The sequence below is a fragment of the Anser brachyrhynchus genome, assembly GCF_964034855.1.
Source record: "Anser brachyrhynchus genome assembly, chromosome: 14".
In the NCBI taxonomy this organism is placed as follows: domain Eukaryota; kingdom Metazoa; phylum Chordata; class Aves; order Anseriformes; family Anatidae; genus Anser; species Anser brachyrhynchus.
In genome coordinates, this window is record NC_137709.1 from 13,112,929 (window position 1) to 13,133,674 (window position 20,746).

The 20,746-nt window shown below is 48.0% G+C and overlaps 3 long non-coding RNA genes across 9 annotated transcripts in view; 2 read left to right on the top strand and 1 right to left on the bottom strand.

Moving 5' to 3' along the window:
- The first annotated feature begins 4,208 nt into the window (after window positions 1-4,208).
- Window positions 4,209-9,164, top strand: LOC308177690. Its single transcript, XR_013939339.1, has 2 exons — window positions 4,209-8,608; window positions 8,953-9,164. It is a non-coding gene; the product is annotated as an uncharacterized lncRNA (long non-coding RNA).
- A 1,113-nt stretch (window positions 9,165-10,277) lies between these two features.
- Window positions 10,278-20,746, bottom strand: part of LOC308177688 — a 63,753-nt gene continuing 53,284 nt past the window's right edge. For 3 of the 5 annotated variants that reach the window (XR_013939314.1, XR_013939315.1, XR_013939316.1), the window contains one exon: window positions 17,928-20,722. This is a non-coding gene — a long non-coding RNA (uncharacterized lncRNA). Of the gene's footprint in view, window positions 11,031-17,918; window positions 20,723-20,746 lie in introns of those variants that run through there. The other 2 variants (XR_013939306.1, XR_013939305.1) reach the window with 2 other exon arrangements.
- Window positions 11,037-19,118, top strand: LOC308177692. 3 transcript variants are annotated; one of them, XR_013939340.1, is made up of 3 exons: window positions 11,037-14,518; window positions 14,768-15,077; window positions 15,919-19,118. It is a non-coding gene; the product is annotated as an uncharacterized lncRNA (long non-coding RNA). The 3 variants fall into 3 exon arrangements; XR_013939341.1 differs by lacking the exon at window positions 15,919-19,118 and having other exon boundaries at window positions 11,037-14,129; window positions 14,350-14,518; window positions 14,768-15,563; XR_013939342.1 differs by lacking the exon at window positions 15,919-19,118 and having other exon boundaries at window positions 11,037-14,129; window positions 14,410-14,518; window positions 14,768-15,563.

Consider the following 20,746-nt stretch of genomic DNA (forward strand, 5'->3'; position numbering starts at 1 on the left):
TGCAGCAACAAAGAGCCTAGGAGTGGCTTCACATCCCTGACCCGGTCTGGTTTGGGGCAGTGCTGCAGGGCCCTTGCTGGGGGTGCTGGATTTCTCTTTCAATCTCTTTCTATTCTCTATCTCTACCCCTCAAGTCCAAGGGAAAAGTGATGTTTTACCAGGCACTGATTTTGCTACCAAAGCAAAAGCCTTGCTGTCACTCATGTACACGTCACGGTAGCACAACACGTCTTTGGACCTGACTTTTTTTTATTCATTATTGATCATAGGAAATCATTTCTGGAAGTGGGCTGTAATTTATTTATTATCAAATTTTCCGGTGGCACGTGGTTTGTGCTGAAGTCCTTTCCCCCAAATCGTGCTTTGGCGATATGCTAAGGCTCTGGAAGTAGGACAGCTTTGATGCTGGAGTCACTCTCACTCCCCCAGCACGATGCTGCTCATGTGGCTGAACCGTCCCCTCCGCCCGCCCCTGCTGCTGCCGGGCCCCCCCCACCTCCTTTTCAAGTCTGAGAGCTCTCCCACTGCTCTCGGTGGCAATAGGTATGGCCCGAAGCATATTAGACTCACTCATATCAGATCGCATCAATATGAATACCCTTGATAAGCTCCTAAGAAGGGTTTTAGGCTGATTTTTTTTAATGGAAGGATAACAACGAATGTTGTTATGTATAGTGAAGGCTGTTTGCTAGCCAATACATAGATTTTTAAGTACAGAGTCTGGTATTTCATTCTGTTTGTCAGAATTATCCCTGATCTTAGGATTCAATATATTTCTGCAAGTCAGTGCGCTCTCCTTCCCCAGTAAACTGGGGAACAGCAGGCTGAGGGGAAAATCGGATTTGAGCAGTGCCGGTCAATATTCCCTGCCATCCACTGCTGAGAGCATCCACAAGAGGCTGTTCCTGCCGCAGACATATCACGAGCTCCAAAGATAATCTTTGTGGAATGGGGGAAGCTCCTAAAACTCGTGCTATAATCTCTAACAGCAGAACAGCTTTCTTAGTCTAGCCCTGATCATGTCTTTTTTTACATAGGAGAATGCCATCTCTTTCGCTTCCTCTGCCCTCCCTCTCTTATGATTTATTTTATTTTTTTTTACTCATAAAAGTCTGAAATGTCCTCTTGCACTACTGCTACTATTGTACCCAAGATTTTAGTAGGAACATTTGAAAAATAAATACTAGCCAAGGAGCACATTCATTTTTATTATAGCTATTCTCCCTGCATATGTGATGGTGAATTAACTCTCTTTCTGCAAGTCTCTCTTGATTTTTATGTATCAGTGGAGAGAAGCTAAGACCATAAAGCTTGTTGGGTCCTGTAGACATTTGTGTTCTTAAATATGTAGAGATACCCCAGTGGAGCCCACATTGTTTCTCTTTTCTTGTGTGATTCTATTTTAGTGCATGTATTGCTAGTGATTTTCATTTTGTTTAATTCTCTTTAAAAGCTGAAAATCTCTCCAAAGCTGTTTCTCTTCCTATTTCTGTGGCTGCCTGTTATTGTTGCAGAGTTATAGCATGGCACTGCCTGAATATAGGCAATTTTCTACTGCAAACACATTATCATTATTCTGTCAATACATTTATTGCTTCAGAACCTCTGGGGCAGTGGTTGCTTTGCTCTAGCAAGCACCAGAGGTAGCAGAAACTTGCTGGTCCTAAACCAATTTCAGGTACCCAGATCTGGGGCACCTGGGAAGAACGTTCATCTACCTAAAACTCTTTCCCATCCTTGGGTTTTTTGACCCAATCCTAATGTAACTGTAGGTTCACGGTGGTGGGATGCTTGTGGGTGTACAGGCTTGAGCTCTGTGCCTTCTTTATTGAGTTACTTTTATGGCAGCTCATATCCTTCTGGCTTAATCTCATTTTATGTCTTTCTCCTCTCCCAGTCTTCACAGTGGTAACTGCCTCTGATATTTAAATGCCCACATACATGATCAGTTGGTCTTAAGAATAATACCTTATCTCATTATTTAGTGCAAGCTGGGTATGGCCTGCTTTGCAAATTATCTGGGTGGTGTGATGCACACATTGCATGGTCTTTTCTTCAGTGGTCACAATAGTAATAAATAGGTTTATTGCTGTTGTCAGAGACATATGTTTTAAGGCCGACAGGGCCTTTATGATTATTTGGTTGGAGATTATGGATTGCTCAGAGCAGAATTTAAAGCACTGAGTCAAACCTAATAACGTGGAGGGGAGTATGCGTGAACAGAATACATCACTCGAGGACAGCCCCCACGCAGGTGTCACTCGAGCACAGTGTGAGCACGCACTTGGCTTTAATTGTGGGAGCAATCGTCTCCTTGCAAGCCCATGGTGCTCCTCTGAATCAGATCTCCCAGACTCAAGGAGATGAGGCTCTTACTTGTGCTCTAAGCCTTTTTCTTTGCTCTTGTGGAAGAAAAAAATGCACATTATTTACAGTTCGGATTCTCGTTGCATCCACTTCCAGCAGCTAGACCTTGGAGTGACAGTGTCTGTCAGCAAGCCGGCTGAAGTCTCGAGTATTACATGAATCACTGCATCCTTGTGGTCCTGGGGACTGTTTTTCAGAGGGAATCGCTGCTCATAGAGATGACTCCTCAAAATGACACATCTGCCCCCCAGAAACGCACGTTCCTTACGGGGTCTTTAGAGCCACTTTGCTGCACTCGGGCCCCGCTGAGTTGTGTGGCTGATTATGATGCTCTGCAAAGACTTGTTTCACAACCATGATTTTCCAATTACTGAAATCACCTGGAACTGAGGACTAAACCAGTGTTCCCTGTTATTTCTCTTTCTATTTGTTTTTGAGTGGAGCTGCTGGTCCCATTTTGCTCCCTCCAGAGAGCACTTGTCTAATGTCTAGTCTCATGCCTGGCTGGAGATGCACAGTCCCAGCCACCCTGCACTCAGGTGGGCTTTGCTTTAAGCTCCAGACACCCACGTGGCAGCATCCAGCTGCAGGTGCCAGTGAGACCTAGGTGTCTAAACTGCCGCTGAAGCGACCACGGTAGGGTTCACAGGGCGCACACACGGACACGTCGGAATGCCAAATGCAGGTGCTCAAGCACCTCCTACGCGGGCTGCATTTCTCGTGTTGGAGCCACCAGGAGGGATGCTCTCCGTGGCTCCTGTCAAACCAGCTCTTTGGGGAGCTAAGGCTTAGGAAAGCAGCCTGAGGGCACTGCTGTGCAGGCAGCACAGCAAACAGGAGCACTTCTGCCTCCTCCGGCCACCTGGTGCAAGCTTGATGTTACCCTGGATCTCCCAGGGCTTTGAGGTGGATCTGGGGAGCCCAAAGGAGACCCAGCTTAAACATTAGACACAAAGCACACTGAAAATGATTGAAGCTGAGCAGATCAGATGGAAGAGAATGTTTAAAAGGTTGATGAAGAGCTCTTCCCCTGCTCAGGGTGCCTTTGAAAAGAGACTCGTGCTTCCAGACATGGTTTAGGCAGGCGAATCATTGATTTCAAGGCTGCAGCAAACTCTGCAAATCTCCTCCTTGGCCCAGGAGGTTTTCCCCCCTTCCCCTTTTCCTCCCAGGCCTGGCTCTCCGGCCCCTGCCCCTCACCTCAGGCTCTCTGGCACCGCTTGGTTTGCCAGCTCCCAGCTCCCCCAGGCCACCCCTGGGGGGTGATGTCCCACCGTTTCTCCTCCAGCACCTCCTGCAGCACCTCCCCACCCCACCTGGTCCTACCCCTGTCAGGAAGGTGACGCCTGTGGCCACCTCTGCTTCCCCCAGGCTGCTTCGTGCAGGTCCCCGTGATTGCAAAAGGTCAGTGGGTGTGCAGCAGGTAAACCCCCCTGACCTACGGCTATCAATTCTTTAGCAGAATTCCCCTTCTGACAGGGGGACAAGCCTGAATAAGGGTTTAATACAAGGCACTTAGGATCTTTTAGAGAAAGTAAGCTTAACTGTTTGAGGAATTTCACAATTACCAGCCCTTTTATAGCGTTTACCCATAAAAGAAAGCTGGAACTTGGAATTACCTATCCGGAGCTGTTCACCATATTGTGGCTTCTGTGAGAACAATATGTTATAAACCACATACCAGTTAAGTTGTTTAATTAACCAATTATCTATTCAAAGTTTCTTGTAGCTCCTTTTATCTCTGTTCCTTAGCTACAGTACAATATGGAAATTAGAGGAAATTAAAACACTTTATTAGACAAAATAAAATTAACAAAGAAAGTAAGAAATCATGGCAAAAGACAGGCCACATGATCATGTTTACGACATGTGAAATGGCAATTTAAACTCTAGCTGTTTAAATAGATGAAGGCTAATGAGTTAAGTCTGTTCACCCAAGTCATCCTGCAGCTGTTAGGCAGGTGAGCTGTACCTGATCTGCTGCTGGGGCAGGCGGCTCCTGGGAGAGCAGAGACATCGCCAGCTCCTTGTGGGTTTGCTGTGGTCAGCAGGAGAGCTCCTGTGCCTGCACAACCTGTCCTGTGCCCAAAGTAGTACTGGGACCAGTGAGACACTGGGCTGCACAGCCAGCTTGTGCCCAAGGGCCCTGAAAGCCAGGGTTTCTCCCCAGAGGGACCTAATCTGCAAGTCTTGCACAACACGTGTAAGATGGGACTCCATACCAGACCCAGCAGCTGCTGTGCTCTGAAACCACAGCCGGAGGATCTCCCCCATCATTTCCCTTCATCCTTCTCCCTCCACACTCAGTTATTCTGAAATAACTCTATTATCAGAGCACTCATTTGGGGCATAGGAGACCTGTGCTTGAATCCCACCCCCACCTGAGGGCACAAACGCATCCTCCACCTCCCTGCAGCCTGATGTCCCCTGGGTTAGCCATTTGTCAGCAGGACTACAACCAGTGCTTAAAGCACCCAAAATAGGACTTGGGAAGGTCCTCTTTCTCCAGCGCTCTCCTCCTGGCTCAGGGTCCTGCAGGGGCCCCAGCAGGGACCAGGACATGTGCCCTGCACCACGGTGCGCTGCTGTTCCCGCAGCACCACCGCTACGTCGGGACAGGCGGCAGCTTTCCATGAAAACAGATTTTTACCACCGAGAACAACATGTGCGCTGAGCAGGCAACAACTATTAACAGATAAAACCGGGCAAACCGAGGCTGTGATTGCTTCCAGGCTTAATGTTCACAGGTTGCTCTTCGCATCGGTACTGCTCCCGCACAGCAGCCATTCCCCTCCTCATGAATTAAGGAGAGCATTAAAAACCAAAGTCCCTTGCAAGGCTTTACCCAAGGTATGCACTTCCAGAGGAGCATTTGGACACAAAGAATCATCTTGTCACTTGGGTAAACAAGACACAACTATCAAGCTCGGTTTGGGGCTTATCAATTGGAGCCAGCATGAAAGTGAGTTCTCCAGCTCCGGCTTGCAGTTGCAGTCACTGGTTTCTCAAGATAAACTAAGAGCGCATTCAAGTAGTTTTCTCACAAAGTGATATGAAAGTCACATTGTTGTTTCTCCGCGTCTTACAAGCTGGTTCCCTAAATAGGATTTCAGAGGAACAAAGTTAATGGGATCCTCATCTCGGAGGCAACTTGAGGCACCACCAGATGGATTGATGGCAGCTCCCCTTGGCTGCTCCCTCCCTCAGCTGTCACCAGGACTCTGTGCCCTAGGGAGAGGAGAGCTGAGCGAAGCACAGGTGCTCTGTTCCCTCTCTTGTGGGTGATGCCCGCTGTGGTCCTCTCCTTGGCAAAACTGCCAGCTGCTAATCAGGGCATGACCCCATCTGTGGGCAAAATTTAGGAAATGCCCACCTGGGGCAGGTCTTTCTGCACCACCCCAGAAGGGAAGAAAGTGCATTCTGTGTTTTAACAGCTCTTTGTTTCTGGGAATATAAAAGCAGCAATGTCCTACCGGTTTGGGTGAGACAGCTCCAGCCATCTCTGACCTCTGATTAATTGTACAGCTACAAGTTATCCTGCCTTGTCTTTTAATTGAAGCACCGACCAATAATGATTTGTGCGAGGTGCAGACTCGCTGACCTGCTAACTACGAGGCCATCCTCAAACATCCCTCTCTCATGTGTTCAGATGTCAGCACCGGCCAGCGAGCTCCTTTTCAAAGCCGTAACAAGGTCCCCCGGCGATTCTCGGCTGCTCGGGGGTGTCACGGATGGTGGCAGCCGGGAGCCACGTCTGCCCCACTGCCCCTTGCCCTGCCTCGTCAGGCTGGAAATGTCATTATGGGAAAATCGGGAACACCTCTTCCGTGGAGCTACGGATTTATTGTTAGCCTAATTACAGCCTTAACAGCCTAATCAAAATATAACAAACAGTTATTATTCCAGTTACAATCATACTGATGTTCATGGTCCAAATTAATATGGAAGAGCATCATTAATAATAGTTATAAAAGCCCTGCTGGTCTCTTTCTGAGGTTATGCTCACCCTTCTGTTGTTCCTAAGCCTGATGACATCAGTCCTCCTCGGGTAGAAAATGGGTCGAGATGTCGAGGTGGGTTGAAGGCATCTCAAACCCTTTGTTGGGAGGACTTCAGGGCTGCTGCAAGGGTCCCCTCCCTGGGCTGCACTGCTCAGTGTTACCTTTAATCTGCTCTGAATGCAGTCTGCTTTTTCTTTCTTTTCTTGTTTTTTTTTTTTTTTTTCCCCACTGCTATTTTTTCCTAAATAAGGCTTGAAAGTCACAGAAAAGCCCCCAAGCCTGGATGAATGTAAAGAGCATTTGCACAAGTTTTTTTGAAGCATTTGCTTCAAACTACACAGGCTAAACTGGAACAAGTTGGGCAATAGCCACTGAATTATGGTGATCACAGCCAAAACGAGCTATAATCAGCTCCTGGGCCACGGCAAGCCCAGCAAGTCCATCACCTCCATCGTGGGTCACCGCGAAGCCAGCAGCCGTTCCCGGGCCCCACGTAGTGGAAGCCTGCGTGGCTTATTTGGCCATTCAAATACCAGCAGTGCTAGAGATCAGCAACGGGGAACTCAGTGCAGCAAACAAGCCTTGCTGCTTCATGAATATCCAGTGTTGTTTTGGATATTATGTACCCTATATTAATATTATAATCATTTTAGTTCAGTTTAGCACTATATTGCTTATATATAATAGGTTATACATTTCAGATATATTAATACAAATATATCTTCCTTCACTTTTATGAGTTATCAAATATTGGAACTAGGTATTTTTAAAAAGATTTTTTTTCCATCAAAATGCTGTTTTGTCACAAATGAAGCTTTAAATCAGAATAAATAGAAAACCTCTTTGGATTCTATAAGGTTATATGTTAAGGAATAAAATGCAATGGCTTTGGGGTTTAAATTTTTTTTTTACAAGAACTCTTTATTTATGGATAACTGTAACACAAAGATTTTTAATACTGCAATTACTTGGGAATGATTTGTTGCTGGTGGCTTAATCTAGTCCTTGTTCCAGCTTTTAAATGTGGTGGGTGCAGAGATGTTAAAGACATAAGGACAGCACAGGAGTAGGGTTCTTCTGCCCTGGGCCCCGAGTTTCCAGCATCACTAAATGTTCCCAGGGGACCCAGCGCAAGCGACAGGATGTAATTTTGAAATTGGAAAGGGCTCCCTTATGTCTCTGCTCTTCCACTCCTGCTTTAAATGGCTGCAGGAGTGTTTAGCTGAGGCTATGCACTGCATAGAAATCTTCATTGACTCCCTGATTTTAGTGCCAGAAAGGGCCGTTAAATTACACGGTCTGACATTCCTCAGACTGAAGATTGTTATCTGCCTGGGATTACAAAAACTTTCCAAAAAGCCTAAGTGTTACAGAAAGCAGTGTCAACTGTCTCAAAGCAGAGGGGTGAGAGCTTGTTTTAATAATGTATTGCAGGCGTTCACACTACCCAAGCATCTGCTAACTGCCCTCAATTTTAGGTTTTAAAAAAAAAATATGGACTTCTTCCAGGGAGAAGTGTATGTTTTTCTGCAGGCAATAATTAGAGGCTGATGATTCAGGGACTGCAAAAGGGATCGGAAAAAAACAAAAACCTTGGGGAGGAATTGCAAGGGAAGACAGCTGAAAACTGTTCCAGGATAAATTTAACCCTCCTGAAACTTATCCAGGCTGTGCTTTTGCCACCTTCAGAGAGATGTTGGAGGGATGTCTTCATCTGTTCTCCGTGACTCACTTTGCCTTGGTTCCACCGTGGGCTCCAGGAAGCTCCTGTGGGTACGAGCAAGCCCCACGGGCAGCAGTCAGGGGCTGGGTGCACGCAGGGTCCCCACCCAGCCCCTCTCTGCTTTAGGAAGAGCTGGGTCGTGGACAGAGCCCCACGGCCCCAGAGCCTTTGGCTTATCTCCTCCGAGGGTAAGGGGAGCCCAGGAGACTCCCCTGATGGGAGCCCTGCTGTCTAGCTGGGTGAATCCTGATCTCCTGATGTTCTCCTGTGCAGCACTGGTGTAAGGTGGATGCAGACCCCTCTCGGGCTGTCCCTGCCATACAGATGCTTCAGTCCTTCCTCGTGGACTGCAAGATGTTCACAAGTTTCATACAAACTTGTAATAGCTGATCCAAACACGCTGCCGGCAAGTTTCCTGAACAAGCAGCAGGGCTTGACCAGCGCTATTAAATAGTGATTTTATCCATGTTCACACAGGCATCGGATGAGGGGATGGAGAGGACATAGCACAAAACAGGTTTGTTTTTTTTTTTCCTTTTTACAGGAGCTTTAGATTAAATAAGTTTTGGTAGCTGGCAGGATAAATTAGATAGGAGCTGGTGAGAGATAGCAGGACGGCTCTGAGGGCAGTTTCAGGAGTAAGGCAGAGCAGGTCTGAGGAGGGAACTGCTGCGGGGCACTGAGCTGGGGACCCGGGCTCAGTGGGAGCAGAGCTGAGCTCAGGATGGGGAAGGACGCTCTCCCTGCTCTCCCTTTCCTACATCACCAGTGGTGGTCCCCGTCCATTTTACCCATCACGGCATGATGCTAACATCCTCTGCTTCATTCTGTGGCTGGAAATTCCCTTTTCCTTGTTTCCAGGGATGTGAAGAAGTCTGTGGAAATCTTGCTTGGTAAATTTGTGAAGAAATCCAGGAGAGAACATTAACTCTGCATTTCTCATCTTCATCAGATCACTGCCCTTTAAGTACGCTCAAACTCATTTTGCTTTTGCATTTCTTTGCAATATCTACCGAGAGAGAGATACTTATGCATGCGCTGTTATCATTTGCACATTAAAAAAATAACTTGTCCCCTATTTCTCTTTGTATTTCACCTTCACACTTTGAAAAAATTCCTCCATTCCTCTTGTTGATCGAGAATATTCTCATACAGGGAACACAGTTTTCATTAATCCTGCGGATGTGCAGACCCTTTACAGAATCCATCACTTTTCTTTTGGTGCCCTTCCCTGACCTGGCTAGTTAGACCACAGACAAGTCACTAATTAGGTTGTCTATTAACTCCTCAGTTAAACTCATTTTGGGCTGATTAAATGCATCTGTAACAGTGCTCAGCTGTCTCCCTGCTGCACGAGGAAGGCATTGCCTTTCCCAAACAGGATTTTTGCTTTGACTGTAACATCTGGGACAACGCTGAGCCATTTCCTAAGCAATGTGAAGATGTGCTACAGACCCTCTGATGCCTCTAGGCATGCTCGTGGCCTTGCGCGAAGGGACCTACTCATCTGGTCTCGTACATGTATCTCTTTTTTAAAGCACTGAAGCACCAGGCAAATCCAGAACGAGCTTGCTCAGACAGCTAATGTGAGGTTTATATTGCCCAACTTTGCTCACGGAGCGCTGGCAGGGTGACACAGCGTGCTGATGGTGGCTAACCCAGAAAGCTGCTGCGCCTGCCGGGGGCTGACCCTGCTCACCCCTGTGATCGGGACAGCTGCACACAAGGGTTAGAGCGTGTCTCTTGTCTTGCCTAGGAACACCTAAAGGCCTTTGTGAAAGTCTCCTTCCAATAGCAAACCTTGGCTGCCCTGTCCCATGCCCCCAGGGGATGTCCAGTCAAAAACTCCTATTTCTCTGGGGTGCAAACAACTTGCAGAGCTTTGGGCTGGGACCAGATCACCTTCCTGTGGGTGCCAGCAGAAATCCTCAGGCAGGAAGAGCTTAAGGATGCAGAATGGCTCAGCAGGTCAGTGAGCAGAGCAGAAGAAGGCAGAATTTGGGGTATTGGTCTCACTTTCTAAATGTAACTATTCCCCATTTTCCTTCAGCAGAGACTCTGCCCGTTCTGGAGGGAATGCAAAGTGTCCAGGTGATGCCATAGAGTGATAAATTGAGAGCGATGATGTTCATAGATGGTATCACAGTTTGACCTCAAGCCGCCAGTTTTCCTTCTCTTTTCAGGTGTTACTCCACCTGGGGCAGCAGGATGACCCCTCAAACTTTTCTGCATCAGTGTATTGATGTGGGGCTCCCCAGAGCTCAAGAGAAAGTGTCCTCTCCTGGGCCACGCCACCATGCTCATCTCAGCAGGCTGCCCCGACGAGCTGAAGGACAGGAGCTCTTTCGGGTGGTGGAAGGCTGGTGTGACACATCCCTGCAGAGAGAAGCCCACTAATTAGCAAAGATCCTCGTCCTGCAGCCAGGAGCAGGACGGGCGTCTCCGTGCAGTTCTGCACATGGGCGTGCAGCAGCGGCAGCTTCAGCTCTGCAATTGCCCTGGCCCTGTTTTTATTGAAACTTTGCGTAAATGTGGAAAAGGCACAATTAGAGGCTGTTGCGTGATTGATTTCTGGGCGCAGGGGCCTTTCCTCCTTGCCTGGAAGGTCTGGCAGGTATTATTTAAAGAGCTAATGAATGTTAATGGGCACATTATTTGCAAATCTTGAAGTGGAATATTAGATCAGGGCTCCTGTGTGTCATGGTAATCAGCTTTCCCTCGCTCGCTCTGGCTCGAGGAGGGGGGAAACACCCTGCAGTCGCTTTGTTGTACGCTTTTCAGATTAATATCCTTTTTCCAATCCAGCAGCTTTTCGTTGGGTGTTTCAGTCAGAGAAGCAGATGGCTCACATGCTGATGTTTGATGCCTGACCAAAGGGATTGTCCTGCTCAAAACCACCCCGCCGGGAGCGCGGAGTGAGCTTCCTGCTTTGTCTTCTCCTGAGGGGAAAAAGAAAAAAAAAAAAAAAAAAGAGGTTGGAAGGAGCCAGGAATGGGCTGGCAGGGCCTCCCCATGGGGATGGGCGCTGGCAGTGGAGGTCCAGCTGTGGAGCAGGAGCTGGTGGCGCGGTGAGCGCCTCGCTGGGCGCCCAGCTGCTGCTCCAGGCTTTCCCAACGCTGTCTCACATCTTTTATGAGACAACCCCGTGCTTCCCTCCCCCTCCCCCTTCAGTGTGCCCACATCCATCCCGAGCCACCCACCAGCCAGCAGGGGCCCAGTCCAGAGCTCCCTGCAGGCTGGTGGCCCGCCAGCCACGTCCTCGGTGTGCGCCTGCAGGTAGCAAGCTAAGGGAGGGCTTGGGTCGTCCTCACCGTGCTTCCAGTGAGAGCACCGGGAAAGGGCTGGCTCCTCTCCCACCTTCTGGATTTCACACAGCTCCCGGAAACGTGTCAGTCTGGGACCTGGCTTTCCAAACCGAGCCTTTCCCCAGCACCTGATGGAGGAACAAAGCTGCTGCGGTGCAAGAAGCACAGCCCGGTTGTGTGCCTGGCCGTGCCTGAGGACATCTCACTCCACAGCTTCCAGCGTGAGCACAGAAGCATCGAGCTGTGAGGACACACAGCCCCTGGGTGCCACAAGAACCGTGTTTGGGTGCTGTGAGAGCTGGCACACACAGGGAGCCCTCAGAAGGTGGGATATGCGCTGCTACCGTGGGTGCTCACAGGCGCGATGCAAGCGGATGATGGGGAAGGCAGGCGGCACATTGCCACAATAACTCAGCAGATCGACGATGCAACAAGATTCATAACCCTAGCTATATATTCCCAGTCTCCTTGCTGGTGAACTGGGTGGATTTCTACCCAGCCTGCGATGGGGAAGAGTTTTCTGCTCTGATGTATTTGCTCTGTTGCCTCCAGACGTCTTAGTGTCTACCACTCGTTCTCCTTAGCATATTGGTGCCAACCTACTTTGTATTAACAGCAATTCAAATGTTAACAGCTGCTGTCCATGTTAATCAAAAAGAAGATTAATACAAATATATGATTACTGTATGAGCATTGTATAAGTGATATTCGGCTGTCTTAAGCTAAAATAACAATATACACTTTTATCCAATCCTGATACATTTATAAATATATTTAAATGGGTATAAATATTTATAAATAGTTTCTGTAATCTCCTGTAATTAGGCTTTAAGCTCTGTGACAGGCAGCATCTGTTTGATCTGCGTGCGCTCTCGGCGTGTGAGTGTGTCAGGTTTCTCTATTAAAGGCGGCGGAGCCGGGCGGGTGCCTCCGAAGGAGGAGGCGAGGAGGAGGCGAGCTGGGGTCCGCGGCGCAGGGACGGGGCGAGGGAAGGACAAGAGGCCCAGCACCGGGCTGCAGCCCAGCGGGGTTTTGTCTGGAAGGAAGGACTGGAAGCGAGGAGGCAGTGGTGGGGAAGCTGTTCCTAAACCCTTTTTATTTCTGCTCAGAAACTCTTTTTATTTCAGAATGAATATTTGCAGCTCAGGGAATGGAGATGTTGCTCTGATGCCTCCTGGTTATTCAGGCAACACCACGCAGGGACACAAAGCGAGCAGCAGAGGAGGACGCTCTGTCTGTCCCACAGCAGGGTCCCGTAGGGGCTCTGGTAGGACAGGGGTCGTGGAGCCAGGGTGGCTTGTTGGACAAGTTCTGCGAAAGGTGAGAGAAAGAGGCGACTGGAAGCATTTTCCTGGGCACGTGCTGTGTTTTGCTGGAGAACCTGCAACAGCACTTTTGGGGACAATGGCGCAGCTTCTGGGGAGACGCTACCGAATGGTCCCATGCCCTGTGGGCACAAGGAGGGGAGGGAGAGGCAGAGTTTGATGTCCCCAACCTCCACCGGCATCACCCCGACCTCCACCCACATGCCTGGCTTTGGAGAAGGTGGATGTGTGTTGTCCTGCTTGTTCAACCAGCCTGGCCACGTAGCTAAATGAGAAGAGCATGTTTTGCCCAAGGTCCTGAGGAAAAATCCCTTTCCAAGGAGGTGGAGAACCCTTTGCTTTTGTCCAGGCTGAGGACGTGGAGGAGGATGGGGAGGTTCGTACCTGTGGGACAGGGACAAGTGCTGGGAAGTGGGAGAGCAGAGAAAGTGGGGACAAACTGGAACAAAGCCAGACCCAGGCAGGACCAGGGGCTGCAGGTTATTGCCTTTTCCAGTTTGCATGTTTAAAAACACAGGAGAAGTGACAATAAATAAATAAATAAATAAACCACTGCAAACTGAAAAGTTGCTGAATGATCTTTGCTTTGCAGCTTTGACTTGGGCCTCGGCTGTGTGTCTTTAATCTTACCAAAGTCTTTAATCAGAAGAAAATCTGCCTTATCCTTAAAGCCCAGGGTCTGAGCCTGTGCCGTGCAAACAGAAGCCTCTGGAGCCTGCGGCAGGAGATTGCAGAGAGAGAAGCAAACAGGCGGCCGTAGCCACACAGCCTCCATCTGCACGCAGCCTCCATCCTCAGCCTCCAACCAGGGCTGCAGTCAGCGGCATTTAAGGCTCCAGGTGCAGAGGAAGAGAAGTGATGCCCAAGGCACAAAGGGGGGAGAAATGCAACCATGACAGCTGCGGAGGAATAAGCAGGCTTTGCAGTTAAAAGGGAAATTTGGAAAGGCCCAGAAGTGTCATCCCCGTTCACCCAGAGGGAAGTTGGAGGGTTCATGTGAGCCTGGGTCTCTTTAGGGATTGTGTTGAAGCTTTGTGCTTTTCCTTTCGTATTTTTTGCAGCTTGCTACAGTTTGCTCTTCCATGGGCTCATGGCCTGAGAGATCACAAAAAGAATGGGGGGAAAAAAGTGCAGCCATTCCGCTCCCCTTAGCACACCTGCAATACAACCATCACCATTTCCATTTCCTCCTCTCCCCCACACCTGAATGCTCTTGACAGTTTTACCGGTGATAAAAAAGCTCAGAGGAAATGGTGAGACCTGGAAATAATCCTGCATTCAACCTAAAACATAGGAGAGGGGATGGCATTGAGGGATTTCCGCAGCCCACCCTCCTGTGGCACAGGCTCCAGAAGCCAGGGCCCGTGGTGGGCGTTGCAGACGATGTTCCTGGTCACGGAGCACGATGGCAAGTCACAGTTGTAAAGAGAAACCTGAAAAAAAATGCCCTTAAAAAAAAAAAAAGCATAGTTTAAAATATTTCCTTAAAATGGTAGCCCTTATTAAATTTTATGAACTGTGAGAAGTGGGAAGGGTCTGATTATTAATTTAGAAAATGTCAAAAACATGTTTAAACAGTTTTAAATTACTTTTTTTTTTTTTTTTTTTTTTTTAATGCACAACCTGAGGATTTTAATTGCTTTTTAACACTGCCTCGCTTATCTGGAGTAACACTCAATGAATAATAGAGACTCCGGGTTGCCACGAAAGAGGTCGCAGCCCAGCTGAAGAGGTGGCTGGTGGAGCGGACAGACCTGGGCCACCACCAGGATGTCTTTCTGAGCATCATAAAGAGAGGTGAGACCTACTCAGAGCATTGACATGGCCCACGGCTGCTGCTTTGGGGGGCTGAGGTGGTGCCTGGAACCTCTGAAGCCCCTCAGCTCCCGTCTGTGATGGGGACAGCGGGGACAGCAGCACGGCTTGCTGCGGATGGGACCAGCGTGGCTGAGTGCTTAAATATGTACTTAATTTCTGAAATCAATAATATAAGCTTTCCGTCACTAGAGTGAAACTCATATTATTTTGTATCCTCTTCTCATACAGATTTATTTGGCGTCACACCTGAAGCTGGGGCGTGCCCATCATCAGGAGTTCAAGCCGAAGTGGGCGACAGCCAGAGCTTCATTTGGGGCGAGTGAGATCCTGGGTGTCCCTTGGGTCTAGCTAAAAAGCCAGTGCAGGACACTACCCAGGTTTCATCCCAAACCAGGGGTTTTCTGTGAAATGCAGGTGGATGGGGCGAGCATCACAGCACCCAGAGTCAGGTGCAACGGACCAGAGCAGAAAGCATGTGCACCGGTGGGGCAAGGGGAAGAGCAGGTCCAATATTACAGAAACATTAGTGCAGAACAAGGTAACAATCAGTAAATGTTAAAAAATATATTTAAAAATAAATTAATTTAAAAAATAAAAAATAAAAACAGGCTCTCTATGGGTTTAAGCTCAGTGCCTGTGTGAAAGGTTGAGGCTACATCATCACCCACTCGACAAGGTAACTCTTCACCATGGAAGCCCTCAGAAAGACTATGGGGCAAAGCAGACCGATACTGAGGGACTTCAAATACTCCCAGAGAAAAATAGGTAAACGTCTGGAGACCACATAGAAAATATATTTTCTATGGCCTCCCTCCCAGACCAGCTAGGAGAAGCAATGCTAGATTCAGTCCTGTGTAGGCTACAGGGCTAATGTAAAATATTATTGGAGAGTTGCTCTAAAAGTGCCCATAACGTACTTAAACTCAATAGCATTGTAGGAATTAAAAAAAAAAAAATAGTTCATTGCTATTTCATTTCAAAAAGGCTATCCACAAAAAAAGTGGTGAGGCTTGTTAAAAAGAAATTAAAAGCAGATGCCAAAAGGGTAAAATTCTTCCAGGGGACATAGACATTGTTTAAAGATCTTCTATTAGATGATGAGACCAAATCTATACAATTATCAAAAGAGACTTTAAAAGGGCAAAAAATTAGCTGTTCTCATTAAAGACCAGACTAAGGAGGCTGTCAGAGGTAAAACACTATTCTTCAGACAGTGGAAGGCTCGTCCAAATGAGGAAAATAAAAAAGAGCACATGATGGCAAATTAAGCGTAAAACTACGATAAAAGAGAATAACTTTTTTTTCCTTTTTTCTTTTTGATAAGCAGCTTTCTAAGGTACAAAAATACAATAATTGACCCTTTTCTTCCATCACCCCAGCAGCAAGAGCTGGGGGGGGTCAAGGTGCGGGAGCAGAGCCTGGATGTGGAAAATGGGATAACACTGAAAAAGGACCCAAAAGCGATGGCAGAGCAGCCCACCTCCAGGAGAACAGACAGAATAATATGATAAAGGTGTCACTGAGAATAAATAGGAGATATGGGGGAGGAGACAGTGCAGGTTTTGCAGAAGAAGGCAGTAGAAAAAAGCTGCCGGGAGAGGCAACAGGCACCCGTGGTGCTGCCCGCACCAGGAGGTGACCTGGAGAGGGAGAGGACAGCAGCCAGGGGATGAAGTTTTCTGGACACACCTCAAGAGTCAGAGCTAATTGTGAAAAGTTGCAGCAGAATTTCTCAATATTGAGTAAGCAGGCAGTAAAATATGAGGGAACTTCATCAGACGTGCAAAATGATGTGCGCAGGTGAAGAAATCCATTTGTACTTTAACCAGTCATAAGCCTTCAATGAGCTATTACTGCCCAGGAAAGATAACTTGGACCTTGCATACCCACAGTATTATGGAGACATCGCCTCAGTGATCTGTGATGGCCGAAAAAGTAAATTGAGCGTGGAAATTTTTAGAGGAAAATAAAAGTGTTAAACAACAGAAGCGATCAATTTGTCATTGAGCAGATCAATAATTCACCTGCTACTTAAATACTGCTCACAAATCTGTTCCCTCCACTGGAAAATAAAGAAAGGAAACTAGAAGCCAGGAAAGATGAAGAAGAAGGCAGCAAAGATAAGAGCAGGGGAGCGGCGGTTGAGAATGAGCGCATCGGAACCAGGCAAAAGAAATGTTTTTTTTTGTATTTTGCATAACTAAATAGTAGGGTTTGGATGAGCTACAGAAGAACAGCTGGGGGATGCAGCGAGGTGCCTTGGGTCCCTTTGGACCCCAAGGGGGACTGCTTGCTTTTCTTAATTTTAGCTCTGGTTTTGAGGCTTTGTGTAGGAATCCCTCAGGAAGCTCCTGAGATGGGAGAGCTGGGACAACTCCAATTTGAGCTCAGAGCAGGATGAGGAGGGCTACGTGCACGTGTTTCTGAGAGTTGCCTTTAGTACTCAGGATTTATGGCAGAAATACAGGGTCTTCTGCACTGCCAGAGGCACCCAGCTGATTTTTGGTGCTGAGATCAGGCCAAGGTTCACAGCATCACCTGCTGTTGGGCTCTGCATCCACAAGAGATGCCCTGGGTATCGACTGCCCGGTCCAGATGCAGTAAATAGTTGGAAGCCTTGAAAGCCAAATCCACCGGTCAGTTCTCACACACGCTGCACGTTTTAACAGCTGTGCCAACTGATTTATTGGAAAACAGAAATTTCTCAAATTCTCAGAGCTAAAAATGTCTTTTGTTTCGGTTCCTTCTTGACAAGCGTATTTATGATGATCACAAAGAAAAGATCACAACAAATCCTGGCAAAAAAGGGAAGCAAGAAGAGTGAGCCAAGCTGCAGATAATAAGTAACAAATCAGGAAAAGAAGATAATGGTTGTGATTAAAAATCAGATGCTATGAAATAAAGAACAATTGATGAGAGAAGTAAAAGTATCCATTAAAAAAATCCATATCCAAATGTGTTATGGACAACAAGAAAGCATTTTAAATTATCTGGAACAAAAGAAATTCTAGCAAAATGATGATGTTATAGATCCATTTTTGGATAGATGCGGTAATGTTGTCAATAACAAAGCAGACGATGCAGAAGGGCCCAAAACCTGCTCTGGGTCTGAAACAATGAAGACAACATGTTTCAGCTCATGGGCCCTATCATCTCCTGTGCCAACAGCAAGTACGCAGCAGTTCCCAAATTGTTAACAGTTTAAAAGATATTGTGCTGTCACTTTAATTAGCTGAAATAATTATTAATTTTTAAAGGCTTTCAATTAATTTTTAAACCGGTTTTCATCTGGATGATCAGCCAAGTTGTTTCTAAATTTGTGAATAAAAAGCACTAAATATTTTACAGGAATGGCAGAAAAAAAGGTGGTGGAGTGGTGGCACTGAAAACTTCTTATAAGCTAGGAAAAATGCATTTCCAAAAGCAGCTTCTGAGCCGAGGGTTTGATACTTACTTGATACCAAGCCTTTGATACTTCAGTTTTTTCCCCAAAAAAGTCTTGAGGCATTTGAATGTGTTGGGTCACAGCAGGTGGGAGGTGATGATGAAGGTTTGGTCATAAATTTGTGAAGCTAAGTGTTCTTTTGGACATTCAGGATTTTCGTCTTGGTCAAAGCATCATGACTCGAGCAGAATATTGGCAAAACGGTTACGGGGTCACCGTGACCCTCATTTTCTTACAAATGCGGATGCAATACAAATGAATCGACGTTTCACCAGGGAAACGATGCATTCCACCTTTATTGCAAAATACGAGTAAACAAATGTGAAAAACAGTCAATTTGGGTTCCAAAAGGGCATCTTTAAGAAATAACCCCTCCGACCCTTCCCTGAGCTTGTCCCTATAGCACAGCACTTCTCACGTGGCTGGGATGGGGATGCTTTGCTAGAGGCTGAACAAACTGCTGCGAGGCTTCGTGGTGCAAGAGCAGCGATTTGGGTGGGAAGGGGCATTTTGCTGCTGCCCAAGGACCTTTCTTGTCAACTTCCAATATAACTGCTGGGGGTCAAACCACCCAAAGTAACGCATGTTATTTAAGCTTTGCCTAATCTCAGCCTAATTGCTCCTACAGAAGGAATTCGTATCCGCTTTTTATCTGTGCCCTCCAATCGGTGGCTCTTGGCACAGCAGCTGTCCGGGGTTTCAGCAGGGCCTTGCACAGTGGTGCCCTGGCTGGTGACACCGAGCAATGCTGGCGAGAGCTGGACAGACCTCAAACAGCCCCCAGGGCAAAGCCTGGGAAGTGCCAGTTGCCCTCCCTTTGCCTGCAAGGACTGCACAAGATCCAGTAATTAATGCTTTAGGTTACACGGAGACATCAGGTTCTCAGGCTACATCTGCAGGGAGCGCGGTGAGCGCAGGCTGCAGGGTGGTGCTGGGCAAGTGATGGCGAGGTGGGAGCAGGGCTGCAGGAGCTGGTAACACCCAGGCATCCATCACAAGTGGCTGCCAGCTCCTGCTGCAAGGTCCCCGGTGCAATAAGGGTGTGTTTAATGCAAAACAGACGATGCTATTCGACAAAAAAAAAAAAAAAAATTAAAATGCATCAACAGAAGCATTAGCTGGAAAGTTTCTCTAGGCTTTAGCATCTCCCTTCTGGTCCCTCTCACTAAATATTGAAGACATTCACCATCTTTTGGCAATTCAGTGCTTTCTGAGGCAGCCTGGACACGTGACATCATTCATTTTGATGCAGTACAAACATTAGAGTTTTTTTGTGTTTTTGTTTTTTTTTTTTTTTCTTTGCCATAATGGGTTTCATTTTGAATAGAGTTTGCTGATGGGAAATATCCATCGTGGCAGGAGGACGCATTTCCCGGCACTGCAGCCGGGAGGGGGGTGCTCCATCACCTGCATCACTGGGCTGAAGTCCCCGGACTGGAGCCACAGCTGCGTCCCCATGCACTCATGGGGCCACCGGGTCCCCGATGGGCGCTGGGGATGGGTGGGCAACCAGGCACTGCTGCTCTTTAAGCAAGCCTGTCTGGGGAGCTGATGAGCCCACCGCAGCTGGGGTTTGAAATTTGGTGTCCTGCTGCTGGTGGCCTGAAGCGAGCTCTCATCTCCTCACTTCCAAAATCCTAGGAGAGCAGCTCAGAAAGCACCAGTGGCTCCACATCCAGCCTGGACAAGCTTGTAGAAAAAGACCCAAAAAAAAGCAACATACAAAATAAGACATTATCTAGCCCCAGCGATGGCTGTTATTCGCCATCACCAGTGCATATCTGAGCCCATTTCCACGTCCCGAGCAGCGCTGATGCTGTGTTCCCACCTTGCACCGTGCCAGACTGGGGTCACCATCGTGCTGCAGCGGTCACACTGGGGACAATCCTTCACCCTCCAGAGCCTTCTCCTTGCCCTGCATGGACACAGTAGCTGTCCTCCAGCTGGGATGGGTGAGAGGGGGGCACAAGTGCTTCTGACCACCAACAGAGCCCTGGCGTTCCTACTGGTGGGGCAACACTTCAAAGCTGAGCTGCAAAGGATGAGGAGGACAGGCTCCACTTGGACACACTGAAATATTTATCTTCTGCTCATACAGACCCAGCCTGGCTTGCACGCCTGTTTGCCTAACTGATGGAGGCTTGATAGCTGCAGCGGGGAGCTCATTAATTGAATTCCAAAGGGATTAATTACTGCAGGAATAAGAGGGCTCTCTGTCATCTCACAGGTTTTTCCATGCAGCTGGATCCGAGGGGGCTGAGAGGGCCAGGACTTGGTGGTGGAGGCAGCTGGAGGAGCCTGCAACGTCACTGCGGTGTCACCACTGTCCTGCAGGGTGGCACCAGGTCTCGGTGGGGTGCCATCTTCTGTTTCCCTTCTCCAGCCACCGGCAAAGTGTTGAGGTAAGTGGGAGGAGGTGGGGATGACTCCGGGTTCCCCCTGTGGTGCCAGCCGGATTGCCAAGCAGCCACAGCAGTGCAGGGCTTGGTGCGCTGAACTTCGCTGGACGTGTGTGAGACCCTGGGGCATGTGTCAAGCACCACGACACCGCGTGTATACAAAGAGTTCTATCACTACTATGCCACAGGGGTGGTTTATGGGCTAGGGTGGACATAAGGAGATGGGGGCTTGCAAAAATCTGCCCCGGCAATGCGTTCGGCGCGCAGGGCGCTACTGCAGAGTGCTTCCTTTGGCCTTGAGACCCATCCAGCTAGGCCCTGGGGAGGGACCAGGATTTCCTGTGTTTAAAAATACACATTTTT